We start from the raw sequence: 16,098 nt of genomic DNA, 5'->3' as shown, positions 1-16,098 counted from the left end.
AGCGACGTGCGTGGCTGCCGCCGGCACGCCGCGCGAACGTGTTAAGTGTTAATTCAGCTGAATCAATATACACTCCGTGGAATTTTGAATCGGATTCGCGCCACGCGCGCGTGGGCGCATCTCCGCAGGAAATAGCGCGCCTCGAGCCAGCCTTGGGATGGAAGGAACGGGCAACAGTTGAGTGACACGAGCCCGGATAATTTATTTCGCCGATTTCCCGATAACGTTGATTTCTGTAAATTCGTTTAAACAAGAGGGGACGTGAAAATTTCCAAATTGAAATTTCTCGATCGTGCAACGACTTGGATGATCGAGGTACGATGATACGAAGCACGCGTGGGTAAAACTGGCGGAAGTAAGAGGCAGGAAGCGCGTTTGGAGTGGGTACGCCGTAAAAAGAATTGGAATTTCAATGTTGGAGGTTTGTGCTTTGAATCTTGTCGATCCAACTTGAAATCTTCGTTGAAGATTTTTCGAAAGTAGTGATTCAAGATTGTATTATCAAACCGCGTGTGGAATCGAAATGGAAATCCATCAGAAAGGAAATATTCCTGGAACTTGACCTTGCAATTTTTTACTTCAATTTCGATCGAGATCACGGGAAATCGAAATTCCGCTGGATCGTGGGGAAAGATAGGAAAGAGATCTCGAGTCGAAATCGGCGCCGGCCGATCCAAGTCTCGATGGATCTCGCGCGAGCGCTCGCGCGATAACCGTTATCGACGAATCGCACAAACACTCGTAGCACCGGGCGCTATCGTCGGCTTTATCTGGCGCGGCACACGTGACGGCGCAAAAACAAGAGCGGCTTTCGTTATCTGCGCGCCGCGTCGCGTCCCCGTTTAAAAAATGCCTCCATATATTTCACAATCAATGGACGGGCAGCCGCCGAGGCCCGTTTCTAATTTAACCCCCAACCAACTCGAATTACAACCTCGCCAACAACGATAGTAATCTCATCCTTTTTTTTAACTCGTCTCGTGCATCCACAGGTATCCAGAATTATTTCAAAACAGCAGCAACGACAATCTATTTTTCACTAAATTCTCGATTTAAAAAAAATAAAAAAGACGAGGACATCTCGCGCACAATCCTCCTTCAGAAGAGGCAGAGACCTTTTACACAGGTATTCAGAATTATTTCAAAACAGGAGCAACGACAATCTATTTTTCACTAAATTCTCGATTTAAAAAAAATAAAAAAGACGAGGACATCTCGAGCACAATCCTCCTTCAGAAGAGACAGAGATCTTTTACACAGGTATCCAGAATTATTTCAAAACAAGAGCAACGACAATCTATTTTTCACTAAATTCTCGATTTTTAAAAAAAAAAAAGACATTTCGCGCACAATCCTCCTTCAGAAGAGACAGAGACCTTTTACACAAATATTCAGAATTATTTCAAAACAGGAGCAACGACAATCTATTTTTCACTAAATTCTCGATTTAAAAAAAATAAAAAAGACGAGGACATCTCGAGCACAATCCTCCTTCAGAAGAGACAGAGATCTTTTACACAGGTATCCAGAATTATTTCAAAACAAGAGCAACGACAATTTATTTTTCACTAAATTCTCGATTTTAAAAAAAAAAAAGACATTTCGCGCACAATCCTCCTTCAGAAGAAACAGAGACCTTTTACACAGGTATCCAGAATTATTTTAAAACAGGAGCAACGACAATCTATTTTTCACTAAATTCTCGATTTAAAAAAAAAAAGACGAGGACATCTCGAGCACAATCCTCCTTCAGAAGAGACAGAGACCTTTTACACAGGTATCCAGAATTATTTCAAAACAGGAGCAACGACAATCTATTTTTCACTAAATTCTCGATTTTAAAAAAAAAAAGACATTTCGCGCACAATCCTCCTTCAGAAGAAACAGAGACCTTTTACACAGGTATCCAGAATTATTTCAAAACAAGAGCAACGACAATCTATTTTTCACTAAATTCTCGATTTAAAAAAAAAAGACGAGGACATCTCGCGCACAATCCTCCTTCAGAAGAGACAGACCTTTCGATCTTTTCTTTCATTGGGTACAACAGTATCTCCCTCCTCCTCCTCCTCCTCCCTCTATTCGCGCAAAGAGAACGCGTAACGATCGCGCGCCGCAAAATAAATGATTTCGTATTAACAATCGGTATTGAATGGCCGGCCAGCCATCGTAAATCAAGCGCATTTGTTAGCGGCCGCGCTTCGGCAGCGACGTTGAAAAATGCCCACAGGGCCCAATCGGCCGGCAATATTTCAATATTAGTTTAGCCATTGTGCTCCGGCTCAGAGAAAGAGGAAGAGAGAAAGAGAGATTGAGACTGGCCCTCGAATTGGCCAACATCTCGCCTCCGTGCGACCCTTTCGCCAATGTTACCTCGCGCTAGATTACGGCCAATATTTTCCCCGCGAGAATAGTCAACGATCCGAGCGTGACGTAACGAAAATATTTGCCCGACTTCCTGCTTCGGTCCCTGATAAAATCCCTCTCCTCCATGCCGTTTTCGAATTTACGGCCGTCATCGATCGATCCTCTCCGTCTCGCTCGCGCACGCGCAGCGTAACAGCCATCATGGGGATACGATCTCGATTCCCCCGTCACGTTTGACTGACAAGTTTCGTAGTTTTCGTGTAGAAAGTGGAATTTTCAGAATTGAAGCGGAATAACAAGTTCAACTTTCGCCTTCCAGCAACACGAAATAACGTCCCTTTCCCCTTATTACTTTACTCGAGGAAATAAATTCGATGAAAAAGGATCCCGATCGAAAGGTTAAACGGAGAGGAGGGGAAAAAAAATCGATATTTATCTATCCGCGAAACGGTAAAATCACGCGGGAAGTTATTGATAAAGAGAGGGCGTCCCTCTGTCGTACACCTGTGCGGCAAAAAAACGGCGCCTGATTTTTCGTTGTCGCCGTGCGCCATATATGTAACACGTAATTGGTCATATTTATAACATTCCGACAGAGGGACGCGTCTCTCGTTCGCGCATACCTCGCTCGCCTCCTGTTTCTCCCTGCCTCCTTCACTCTTTGTTCCGCAACGCGTGTGCAAGCGGTTAGTGAGTTTCGATCTCAATCACGTTCCCTGCCCCTTTTTTTTGCCGACCGGTTCCCGCCAAAATCGGATTCAAATCCGGGATGGAGGGAGAGTCAAGAATCAAAGTTTGTAACTCTTCGAGTGACAAGAGTCGCATCCATCGGTGGTCCTCCTCTTCTTTTGTCTCCGCTGAGGTAGGATTCTCGCGCGGAGGACACTCGTTCGTTCACTCGGGAATGAAAATGCTCGTTAAAGGGACTGATGGACACGCGTGGTCGGTGATGGATGAACGGAACCCTCGAACCGATTGCTTCGAATTAACGCGAACCGTGACGAGTGGGCCTTCGATTCTTGGTCTTTGCTTCTCTCTTTGAAGAGAAAGAAGAGTAGGATGGAACGAGACAGCGGTTGAAACAGATCGTTTCCCAATATTTTGATAAATTCCACAGTTTTTCACAGGATGTGCAAAATTTTGAGTTCTAAGCTTTCGCATATTTCGTTCTATATTTAAAAAGAACTTAAATTAATAGCAACACTTTGATATTTCGAAATACGGGATTCGTATTTCTGTATTCGATAAATCTAATCTCCTTTCCAATCTGCAGTAATTAAATATAGAATAAAATTTATCTAGTTTAAAAATATAATGATAATTTACATTTGAAAAAGATACTCCAACAATTTGATATATAATCGATCACCGAAATCGAAAACAAAATGAACGAACGACACATTCGTCACAATCATCTCCTTCCTTCCTTCCTTCCTTCCTCTTTACATGGATCGTTCATTGAAAACGAAAAGGCGAATCGACGCGCATGACCCACGTATATCAGGATCACGATTACGAAAGCACACCTATTATACCGGAGACCCATACGGTATTCCGCTCACGCGTGTCGCATGAAATTATGCATCTCGCATTTTTCCAGCGGCCGGTTGACAATACGGCCGTGGCGCTCGTCCCCGTGGATGCCATTTGTGGAAAAGCCACGCAATTATCCGTCGGCAAATCTGAGCGGCAGCTGTGTGATCCAAGTTTGGTCTCTTCCTCCCTCTTCCTCGCGCCCACCCACCCCTTCTCCTCCTGGTCTCTTCAACCTCGTTTCCCACCCCGCTCTCTCTCTCTCGAAGCTTCGAGTTTCGAGTTTACCCTCTCCGCGCGCGATCCTCTCCGGGGACTGATGTCTTAATTGGACGGCCGGCTCGCCTTGAGGCAAGTATGATCGTGCCGCGGGACGGATCCAAGGACGATGCTTTTGCGCGTCATCTTCTAATCAATGACGTATTTAGGGGAGGGGGAGGGGGAGACTCGAAGATAACGGATGTGGGCGATTACGTGACGTCGACGGTCGAATGACGTTGAAGGTCTGAACGAGTGGTGGAGAGTTTGGTTTTCCAGGAATTTTGCTCGTAGCGGATTGGCGATTAATTATTGGATCGAACAGCTCGCTTGTTGGATTTCTTGGATTTCTTTTTTCTATGAAACATTGTTACGGTAATGTACTTTCGAATAATATATAAATTTAGTTTAAGAATGTAGGGAGAAATGGTGTAGGAACGTTTTACCTTCGTTCGAAAATTGTGAGACGTTTCGAGAGAGATTGTATCTATTTGTATCTATTTCCTTGGTAACAGAATTTTATCAGAGTTTGATGATCGATTATTTAGGATTAGGAGGGAGAGGGGAGAAAAAGTTCCACTGTTTGTCGTGACGCGTAGCGCGCAAAATTTCTCGGCAAATATTGGACAGATAGCCCGACAGATCTGAACTCGTCTTAACGAACCGTGAATCATTTTTATTAGCATTGTTCTTCTTCCAGTCAAGTTTTTCCATCGGGTTTACTTCTTATTTCCGTAGAAAGCTACGCTTCTTACGGAATCTTCCCTAATGAACGATACGTAATGGACAATATCAGGCTGCATTCGAGAGAATTATGAGGAATACGAGTAATAAGTATTCGAAAAGTAAAAAAAAAAAAAAAAGAAAAAAGATAAAACATAAATAAATAAGAGGAGGAAGGAAAGAGGAAAGAAGTGCAGCTCATTTCGCGCTGGACAGGTCGACGACGCCCAGTCTGGGGCGAGTTATTTCAGACGAGCCGCGTTCCGCGTGCTCTCTGCGCCTTCGCAACCGTACATTTAGCTTTGGACAGCTAGACAGGTACAGAGGGAATAAGCGGACCGGTTTAATATAGATATACTGCTTAATTAACAGTTGCGCGGCACAATTCGCTTTTTTGCGGATTTACGACGCGCGCATTCGGTTGCACCAGTGTATGCATGTGTGTGTGTATATATGTGAGTGTTCTATTAGTCCACCGGGATGTAGTTCACCGGGTTGTTAATTATCCAAGAACACGCGAAAGTATGTAGGCTGTAATCGAATTAACACCGATGGAGAAACGTTGATACGATCCGGTGAATTGTTGGGGCGTTTCAGTGTCACGTTTTCGAGGATTGAATATTACGAAGTGGCGTCGAAGTCGAGGTCTCGAGTTTGAACGATCACGCGTGCCGCTATCCTTCGAGACATTGAGCTTTATTATTTTATCTGTCGTCATTTCAATTATTCTTTTCCTTTTTGCATATATTTACACGTGAATGAAAAATTGAAATTGAAGAAATTGCGTTGTTATGTAAAGATATTGTTTGAAAATGTATATCTATTGCATAGGTTATGTTATATTTAAAGTTATGAATTGTATAGAAAAATCGATCGATTTTGTCAATTGGTAAATCGTTTAGTTTCAGAAGAATTAAATATCAAGCATACGTATATTGTGAATATATGAGATTGGCTTTAAAAGATCGATTCTAGAAGTTGAAATAAATGCAAAAGTTGGTGTACAAACATATCGATCGAGACTTAATACATTAAGTTATAAGGGATTGAAAATTGCGTTAGACGAAATGAGAAAGAGTGAGACAGCATTAGGTCTGTTGTTCCATCGATGCACCACACCGCGGCGCGCACGTCGTTGTGTCTCCGTCTCGCTTCATCTAAAGCAAACTTTAAAACTGTTAAAAATTTAATAAATAAGGCTACCATTCTTGTGTACCAACTTTTATATATTTGTTTTTGCCTTTAGAATTGACTGTCTAAAAGTGTCACACGTAAATTATTTTTCTCTATACGTATAGAAAAATCGATCGATTTTGTCAATTGGTAAATCGTTTAGTTTCAGAAGAATTAAATATCAAGCATACGTATATTGTGAATATATGAGATTGGCTTTAAAAGATCGATTCTAGAAGTTGAAATAAATGCAAAAGTTGGTGTACAAACATATCGATCGAGACTTAATACATTAAGTTATAAGGGATTGAAAATTGCGTTAGACGAAATGAGAAAGAGTGAGACAGCATTAGGTCTGTTGTTTCATCGACGCACCACACCGCGGCGCGCACGTCGTTGTGTCTCCGTCTCGCTTCATCTAACGCAAACTTTAAAACTGTTAAAAATTTAATAAATAAGGCTACCATTCTTGTGTACCAACTTTTATGTATTTGTTTTTGCCTTTAGAATTGACTCTCTAAAAGTGTCACACGTAAATTATTTTTCTCTATACGTATAGAAAAATCGATCGATTTTGTCAATTGGTAAATCGTTTGGTTCCAGAAGAATTAAATACCAAGCATACGTATATTGTGAATATATGAGATTGGCTTTAAAAGATCGATTCTAGAAGTTGAAATAAATACAAAAGTTGGTGTACAAACATATCGATCGAGACTTGATACATTAAGTTACAAGGGATTGAAAATTGCGTTAGACGAAATGAGAAAGAGTGAGATAGCATTAGGTCTGTTGTTTCATCGACGCACCACACCGCGGCGCGCACGTCGTTGTGTCTCCGTCTCGCTTCATCTAACGCACACTTTAAAACTGTTAAAAATTTAATAAATAAGGCTACCATTCTTGTGTACCAACTTTTATATATTTGTTTTTGCCTTTAGAATTGACCGTCTAAAAGTGTCACACGTAAATTATTTTTCTCTATACGTATAGAAAAATCGATCGATTTTGTCAATTGGTAAATCGTTTGGTTCCGGAAGAATTAAATACCAAGCATACGTATATTGTGAATATATGAGATTGGCTTTAAAAGATCGATTCTAGAAGTTGAAATAAATGCAAAAGTTGGTGTACAAACATGTCGATCGAGTCTTAATATATTAAGTTACAAGGGATTGAAAATTGCGTTAGATGAAATGAGAAAGAGTGAGACAGCATTAGATCTGTTGTTTCATCGACGCACCACACCGCGGCGCGCACGTCGTTGTATCTCCGTCTCGCTTCATCTAACGCAAACTTTAAAACTGTTAAAAATTTAATAAATAAGGCTACCATTCTTGTGTACCATTCTTGTACTAACTTTTATATATTTGTTTTTGCCTTTAGAATTGACCGTCTAAAAGTATCACACGTAAATTATTTTTCTCTATACGTATAGAAAAATCGATCGATTTTGTCAATTGGTAAATCGTTTGATTCCGGAAGAATTAAATACCAAGCATACGTATATTGTGAATATATGAGATTGGCTTTAAAAGATGGATTCTAGAAGTTGAAATAAATACAAAAGTTGGTGTACAAACATATCGATCGAGACTTAATACATTAAGTTACAAGGGATTGAAAATTGCGTTAGACGAAATGAGAAAGAGTGAGACAGCATTAGGTCTGTTGTTTCATCGACGCACCACACCGCGGCGCGCACGTCATTGTGTCTCCGTCTCGCTTCATCTAACGCAAACTTTAAAACTGTTAAAAATTTAATAAATAAGGCTACCATTCTTGTGTACCAACTTTTATATATTTATTTTTGCCTTTAGAATTGACTCTCTAAAAGTGTCACACATCTATTGCACGTAAATTATTTTTCTCTATACGAATAACGAACTATCTAAAATTATCGAAAACATTATACCACGTATTCGTACAGAAGAACAAAGAGTAGAAACAATAATACTTCGTATATCACAGAAATCGTCCAACCTACTCAACTTTCATACGCTTAACGAAAGGATAGCACCAAGCCTCTCAATACTCTCTGATAGTACCTCTGCTCACGCTTTAATCGAGAAATTTTGCATCCTCTCGGCTCGAAGCTTCGAAAAACGTCCTCTCTCTCTCTCTCTCTTTCTCTCTCTCTCTCTCTCTGTGGCCACGAGTCGATAAATTGAAATCCTTATCGTGGTTCCGCGCGGAAGGTACGGGAACGAGTCGTAGCTAACAAGATCAAAAGTTGGGGGTGGGTCGTCCGGGACAAACGTGGGACGTGGTGCGTCGGTGCGCCATCCGCGTGGGATCCTGTTTGTGTGCGTGGAGATCGGCCAGGTCCAGGTCGTTACCCAGATACCAAGACGTCGTGTGCGTCCACTACCACCGACGCCGTCCGTCGTGACGCGTCCTATAACGACGTGACGTGTGGGAGGGCTCTTTTGCCTCGGCTTCTATCTCGCGGCTCCGTATTTCTCGTTCCATTTTCTCCCTGGTCCCTCTTGCGCAAAAACCTTGGCCGAGGCGATCTCTCTCTCTGTCTTTCCGGTAGTTTCTTGGAAAATTTAATAAAAGGATGGGCCAAAAAACGGTGGTGAGATGATGAAAGAAAAATGATGGAAGAAAATATCGATGATGCTGGAATTCTCTTTATTTTGATAACTTTTTTTTCTATTTTTCAGGAATATCATTAATATTGTTTATGATATTTTTACAAGTGGTAAGTTATAAGCAATATAAGCAATCGATAGAAGAATTAAATTAGAATGAAATAAAAAGTTTTAATTATTATTATTATTGTTTAAAAGATTCGTAGGAAAGACGCTATCTACTTGATCATCTTTCCAAACTTAAAATTTGAAAAATTATACAAGGAGAGATTATGTAAGAAAGATGAATTTTATTATTATTATTATTGTTTAAAAGATTTGTAGGAAAGACGCTATCCACTTGATCATCTTTCCAAAATTAAAATTTGAAAAATTATACAAGGAGAGATTATATAAAAAAGATGAATTTTATTATTATTATTATTATTATTATTGTTTAAAAGATTCGTAGGAAAGACGCTATCCGCTTGATCATCTTTCCATCTTGTATGATAATTTATATTATAATATAATAATATAATAATTTAAAAAATATTATAATATATTATATTATAATATATAATATAATAATTTGAAAAATTATGAGATTATGTAAAAAAGATGAATTTTATAAATTTTTAAACTATTTTTGGTTTAACTTTAAATGGTAAAAGAGGATGGATTTCATCAGATTTAAATGGAATCGGACTTTCTCATCTGATCATCCCTTTCCTAACTTTCTAATTTATTCTCGTCGATTTCATCCTCCATTTCGCGCATTTATAATAAATTTCATTTTTTCCTCGCGCTCTTCGTTCCGACCTCGATTTACTTTGCACCTTTTCGAATCGTACTCTCGTTTTCTTTTTGCGTATCTCGCAGCGAGACACGAACACGAAACACACAGCTCTTGTCGACATCGACGCGCCATCACCCAACACGATAAATTTAGACGGCCGATGTTGAGCAGGACCATCGTTCGACAGAACGAAGCTTAATGATCGAAAATTTAACTCGGAGATCAGCACTGAGATTTCGATCCTCGTAACGATCCCGCGCGCGATTTATCGCGATACTCGCGGTCTTATTTAACCCGCTCCCTATCTTGTTTTATCAGATTTATCAGATTTCTTTTCGTGTCCTCGCGTGTACCGAGAAAGGGTTTACTTTAAGTTTATCGATTAATTGGAAACCTTTATAGCCACTTATAAATACTCGTTTCTTTAATTATACTCGATATAACGGGGGAAGTATTTAACGAACCCTTGTAAGTAAAAAAAAAAAAAAAAAGAAAAAAACAACGTGAGATAATTATTGTACGTGGCGTGTAAGCAACGCGGATAATTAAAATAGAACATAATTTTTTTCAATCATCTCCCTTATTAGAGGCAACAATTGTATCAATTGAAACTTGAAAATAAGAAATAAAAGATTTTAATCTTGAAGAAAGAGAAACAATTGATACGATTTCTAAATCAATATTTATTGATGATCAGTTGAAGTAAAAGATAAAAATTGAACCAAATTTCAATCAAACAGAATTTCCTTCAAAATTTTAGACCACGATTTATCATTATGAAATACGTGGTCCAACTCCAAGATATTAATTCCTACAATTTTCCACGAATATACTATAATTTTCTTATAGAAGACAAAACATGGAATGAAATATATCTGTTCTGTCCGCAGAGGCTGCGGCCTCCACGGGAGCGTGTACGCGTTGTATCTCAATATCTTGATCTTACGTTTACTAAACTCCTACAACGGTTCCCGCCATGAAATACGACGCGGTCGGGCAGAGAAGCTTTACTTATAACGGCCTGGACAAATTACGACTGGCGCGTGACTAAAATGGTCACGCCGGACGAATTGTCGATCGTTAACACCTCCGTGCCAGCGAGCGCGCCAAGCACTATTTGCATGAGGTTGGCTTTTACCAGCGCGCAAAAATAGGAGGAGGCAGGAAAAATTGTGGGGGGGAAAAATGCCATTTGTCGTGGGCATTCGATCTGCACCGCATATATTTATATATATATGAAAAACATGAAAATTTTTGGATGAGAAATATCGAGCCCAACCATAATCTCATTTATTTGTTATGGAAATGGGATTAAAGTTATTATTATTCATAATCGTTGGCAATAAAAATGAGATAAATTGAGTTGTTAGATAAATATGTTAATCTGTATAATTAATATTAATGTATTATTGTGAACGGATTATAAAGGAAGAAACGTTAACGAGTTAATAATTATTACAGAAAAACAATTTTATTTTTGTTAAAAATAGAAAATTACTCACGTTTCTAGATATTAAAGATATGAATTCAAAATGGATATAAATATGAAAATTAATACGAATCAAACAATATCTTCTTGATGAATATTATACACGTACGAATCCTTAGAAAAATTTTCTCAACGTTGTAAAAAATTTTATTCAAGAATATCAAAGCACGGAAACAAATTCTCTTTTAATCCGCCTGTAATCCAAAACACTCTCGATTCCATTCGAAAAAAAAATTCGAAAAAAAGAAACTAATTTCTAACCCGTCAAAAGAGATCATCCTTGGTTTCACGAAATAAAAGATACCCCCGAATACAATCAATACAAATTACTTCCTCCCATAATACAATCCAATATCCAAACAAATTCACTTTCGATTCCTGCCATAACCTAAAACGCCTGTAATCCAAAATACTCTCGATTCCATTCGAAAAGAAAAATTCAAAGAAACTTCTAACCTCATCAAAAGAGACCATCCCTGGTTTCACGAAACACGTTAATAAAAGATAATCCTCGAATACAATCAATATAAATTACTTCCTCTTATAATATCCAATATCCAAACAAATTCACTTTCGATTCTTGCCATAACCTAAAACGCCTGTAATCCAAAATACTCTCGATTCCATTCGAAAAGAAAAATTCAAAGAAACTTCTAACCTCGTCAAAAGAGACCATCCCTGGTTTCACGAAATAAAAGATACCCCCGAATACAATCAATACAAATTACTTCGTCCCATAATACAATCCAATATCCAAACAAATTCACTTTCGATTTCTGCCATAACCTAAAACGCCTGTAATCCAAAATACTCTCGATTCCATTCGAAAAGAAAAATTCAAAGAAACTTCTAATCTCGTCAAAAGAGACCATCCCTGGTTTCACGAAATAAAAGATACCCCCGAATACAATCAATACAAATTACTTCGTCCCATAATACAATCCAATATCCAAACAAATTCACTTTCGATTTCTGCCATAACCTAAAACGCCTGTAATCCAAAATACTCTCGATTCCATTCGAAAAGAAAAATTCAAAGAAACTTCTAATCTCGTCAAAAGAGATCCTTGGTTTCACGAAATAAAAGATACCCCCGAATACAATCAATACAAATTACTTTCTCTTATAATATCCAAGATCCAAACAAATTCACTGCCATAACCTAAAACGCTCCCCACCCAGAAAACATGGAAAGACCACCTAACCTACAAAATATCCAGATCCAGATCCGGGCACCGCCCAGCAAAGAGATCACCGACACTCCCTCGGAAATATCTTACCCGTTTAAGTCCCGCCGTGCATCCGGCTATCGGCGCGGATTACCGATCTCGAATGAATTCGCAGCGCCCATCCAATGCTCGTAGCATTGTAACTCGTGCGCATCGGTTAGACTAGATCGCGGCCGGTGGGCCCATCGGCTACAATGCATAATGCGGGACGACGACGTCGACGACGACGACGACGACGACGATGACGACGTGTGGGCTCGGCTGAGGTGTGGGTTCGGCCGCGTTCAAGCGGTCGTATTTGGCGATACAAACGATGGAAAACGGTCGTGTGGGCTCGTTCGGCCTACCTCGTGGAGATCGTGCGACCCGGCGAAAGCGATACTCGGAAATTAATCGCGAGGCGAGGTTTCTTCGCCAATAAAATTGCTAATGCAACGGCAGTAAAGGCGAAAGAGGAGGGAAGCATTCCTTGGCGAAACGTATAGAGGGCGGGACGAGAGATAGATTTGTCTTTCTCTTTTCCTTTTTGCTCTTCGATACTTCGTAATGTAATGGAGAGAGAAAGAGAACGAACGAGACCGTTTTAATTTGACAAGGTCGAGAACGACGCTCGTCACGCGAGCCTCTGACGATGTGCACCGCGCGCTCAAGAGGTTAATGGAAAGTTATCTTCTTTAATCTCGAAGGCTGTCGCGCTCGTGCACGCCGCGCCTCGCCGTCAGAGGCAATTGAAGCGGCACGTGATCGGCTTGGTGGCTGGGTAATCGCGCGCCCCGTCACCCTCCCCCCCCCCGTTTCCCTCGCGAGACAAGGCCTGCTGCTACCACGTCGCGTGCTACGGAGTCGTGACATTTTAGGTTAGGTATAGACGGTTTTCGAGACGAGCGGGTCGGGTGTAATTTGCGGTCGCGTGCGATTGACGTGTTACTCGTCGATACGTCCATTTCGTTCGATACGGATATTTATCCTTTATTTCGAGATTGACTTTGAAGGGGAAGGAAAAAGAAAGAAGAAAACGCACGTCCAATTTTCCAATTCTCGCTCGGTACGATAATTACAAATCGGTTGCACCGATAATGACCAATCATGTTCACTTTTCAGTTATAACACGATATAAAGCCGCATTGAGATGTCGTAACTCATCCGCCCGTTGACACCTGTTTCGAACGCGGTGGTGGCAGAGGTCGCTGCGATCGCAAAAACCGACGTGTTCGCGGGAATCGCGGCGTCACCCACACGCGTCGCCTCTTATTAAGGAAGCCACACACGGTTTATCGGGAGCGGGATATACACGAGACGAAGAAGGAAAGGACGGAGAGTCTCCTTAAAACCTACGCCTAAGCCGGCCCACTTGGGGGCTCGAAAGCGTGGAGAGTGTACCGAGATGCATGATCGAAAGGACAGGGGTAGGCGCTAAGAATGACCAGCCCACGGCCGTCTAATTAGGCGTACCCGCGTTCCTCGTGTTCCTTATGCGTCGCTAGTCGCTGGATTATGGCCCGTGGATGATCTGTCGCGCCACGTGGGCTACAGGATATTAATCGTTGCGGAACAAGGGACTTGTTAGGCGCGCGGGTCGAGCTACTTTGACTTCGGAGGTGGAACGTGTGGTTGGAGTAATAATTCCTTATTTATTTTTATTTTTTTAAAGAGATTTTCTCGAGTATATTAAATATTGCTTTTTCTTTTTTTTTCGACGATGAATTTGAATTCACAAGATTTTTATTTTGAAAAGGATATATCACAATTTCACCGTTAGATCGAACTATGCGAATTATGGATTAAAGTTTCATTTTATTAGAATTTTTCTAGAATAAAAATTGCGTATTTATTGATGAACGTTATAAATATAATCGAATCGCCAAAGTTCATCGTGCTTGATAAAAATACATCAAAGACGACCCTTGTACTTTGAAAGTACATCTGCCGCACGGGGTGTTAGATTCGACCCTTTCACGGGCCTTCCTTCACAATACCATACTCTTCGGTATCATAGAGATAAAAAAAATATTTCTCTACACGTGGCCAAAGCCCTCTTATTATACAATAGATAAATTTTAACCATACGTACCCATTTTCCCATATGAAATAAAACTTTCAAATAGAATTTCACTGGATAATATTTCGTGGAAAAGGGAGATTTTTCTTCCTTGCCTTCCATCTTCCTTCATTTCCCAAGATTCTCTTTCATAAAACGATTTTCGAAACTATTACTCTCGAAATGCTATCGAAAACTTGATTGATCGGATTGGAAAATTCTTCCTCCCAGAAGAAGAAGAAGAAGTTAACGCGGATGATGGTTTCCAGTTACGTGAAACGACACATTTACACGCGTTTTCCCGAAAAGGCAACGGCTCCTGACCAATTCTGAAAATTCGGGGCGGCGAGAGGCGTAGCGCGATCTCGTAAAGCGAATCTCCGGATTCGGATCGATCGCGAAGAAGCGAGCGGCAGCTGCTCGCACGATCGAGTCAATATTTAATACAGTGGCCCCGCTGTTGTCCTGTGACCAGTTTCGGAAGGGTGACGTCCCACCCCCTTTCATCCGGCTCCTGCCTACTCCGTGGCGCATTCCTGCCGGTTTTTGTCCCCGGTCGGGCATATCGAAAGGAACGCTCGAAACTCCAATACGGGATATATCGGATATACGGGGTGGGGGGATATCGGGTCGAGGCTGGCGCTTCGACCACGTTTCGAGCGGGGAGAAGGGAGGAGGGGTGGGGGGAAAAAAGGAGGCAGATATTAATAAGATGACACTGTTCGCTTGAACTGGTACCGAACGATTGACAGATGTTGCTTGAAGGAATCGAAAGAAGCCTCGTTCTTCGAGTTTTCGATCTCTGGGAACCGAACGATTCCCTTCTTCTTGTTCTCGTGTGTCATGGAGAGGATAATTATCTTTTTCCACGATTGTCGCGTGGAGATGGTAATGGTGATGATGGTTTAGTTTCTTCTTCTTTTTTTTGTTTTCCTTTTTTCTTTTTTTCTCTTTCGAAGAAATAAATTCCAAGGAACGTATCGATGACGGTGCGTAAGTGGTGCGTTTATGACGAGAGAGAGAGAGAAGAGGAGACTTTTCGGATGGATGGATAATGGTAACTGGCGAGATTCTTAGAGTTGGAAGGACGGGGAACAGCAGCCTTGTTTGGGGAAGATGCACACAGGGACACGGATCGGATCTTGGTCAGGATCTCTCGCATCTAGATTCGGTTTTTTGAGGTTCTGGCAAACCGTGGGACGCCCGTTGCTCCAACGGGGAACGAGCCAAATATGTCCGTTGCCGAAGCCACATTTTCATCGGGTTTTTGCCCGGGGAATAAATTATCGCGGCGAACTGGACGCCGTTCGCGATCCTCGGGGAATAGCCACGGCTCCACGATTCCTTTAAATTTTTTTTAACGTCGAAAGATATTTCCATGGAAATTATCGTAATTCGGTGTTCTCATCCACTTTCCTTTCTTCACGAAAAGTGTTTCGAAGATTCGTGGAAGATCGTTTTCGAAAGCGGTTTTAATTTTTCGAATATTCTGTTATCTATATATTTTTTTTTTTTACGAAATATTCGAAAAAAGTGGTTATTGCATAATTTTTTAATCTATTTTACGCGCAATAATTTAAGTTTTTCCCATTTAAATATAGAATTAGTCAGGTTATAATAATCGCATGTTTTTCAAACAGCAATTATTCCCAACTTAAATGCCCATCCATTTATTTTATCTTTAATTGCTTCCAGGAACACCATTAACCAATACAACCGGCAGTTAAATATTTGCAAAACACTATTTTACATTATCACAGACCCGGCTGAAACTCGTTTATTCATTTCATTTTAATAAATTCTTTATTCACAACTCGCATATCGATTACAAAGGGAATATCATCGTAAAAATTCTTCCTTTACTTCCTTATTTATCGCCTCGATCCTTTAACAACAACGATCAATACGAAAAT

The 16,098-nt window shown here is 40.6% G+C and overlaps 1 protein-coding gene across 2 annotated transcripts in view; it reads left to right on the top strand.

Moving 5' to 3' along the window:
- The window catches only part of LOC102655449, a 297,465-nt gene that overhangs the window by 181,277 nt on the left and 100,090 nt on the right, over positions 1 to 16,098 (top strand). The window lies entirely within an intron of this gene.

This window comes from Apis mellifera, linkage group LG13, assembly GCF_003254395.2.
Source record: "Apis mellifera strain DH4 linkage group LG13, Amel_HAv3.1, whole genome shotgun sequence".
Lineage (NCBI taxonomy): Eukaryota > Metazoa > Arthropoda > Insecta > Hymenoptera > Apidae > Apis > Apis mellifera.
The sequence above is the reverse complement of the archived record's forward strand: the minus strand, read 5'-3'. Positions and strand labels throughout refer to the sequence as shown.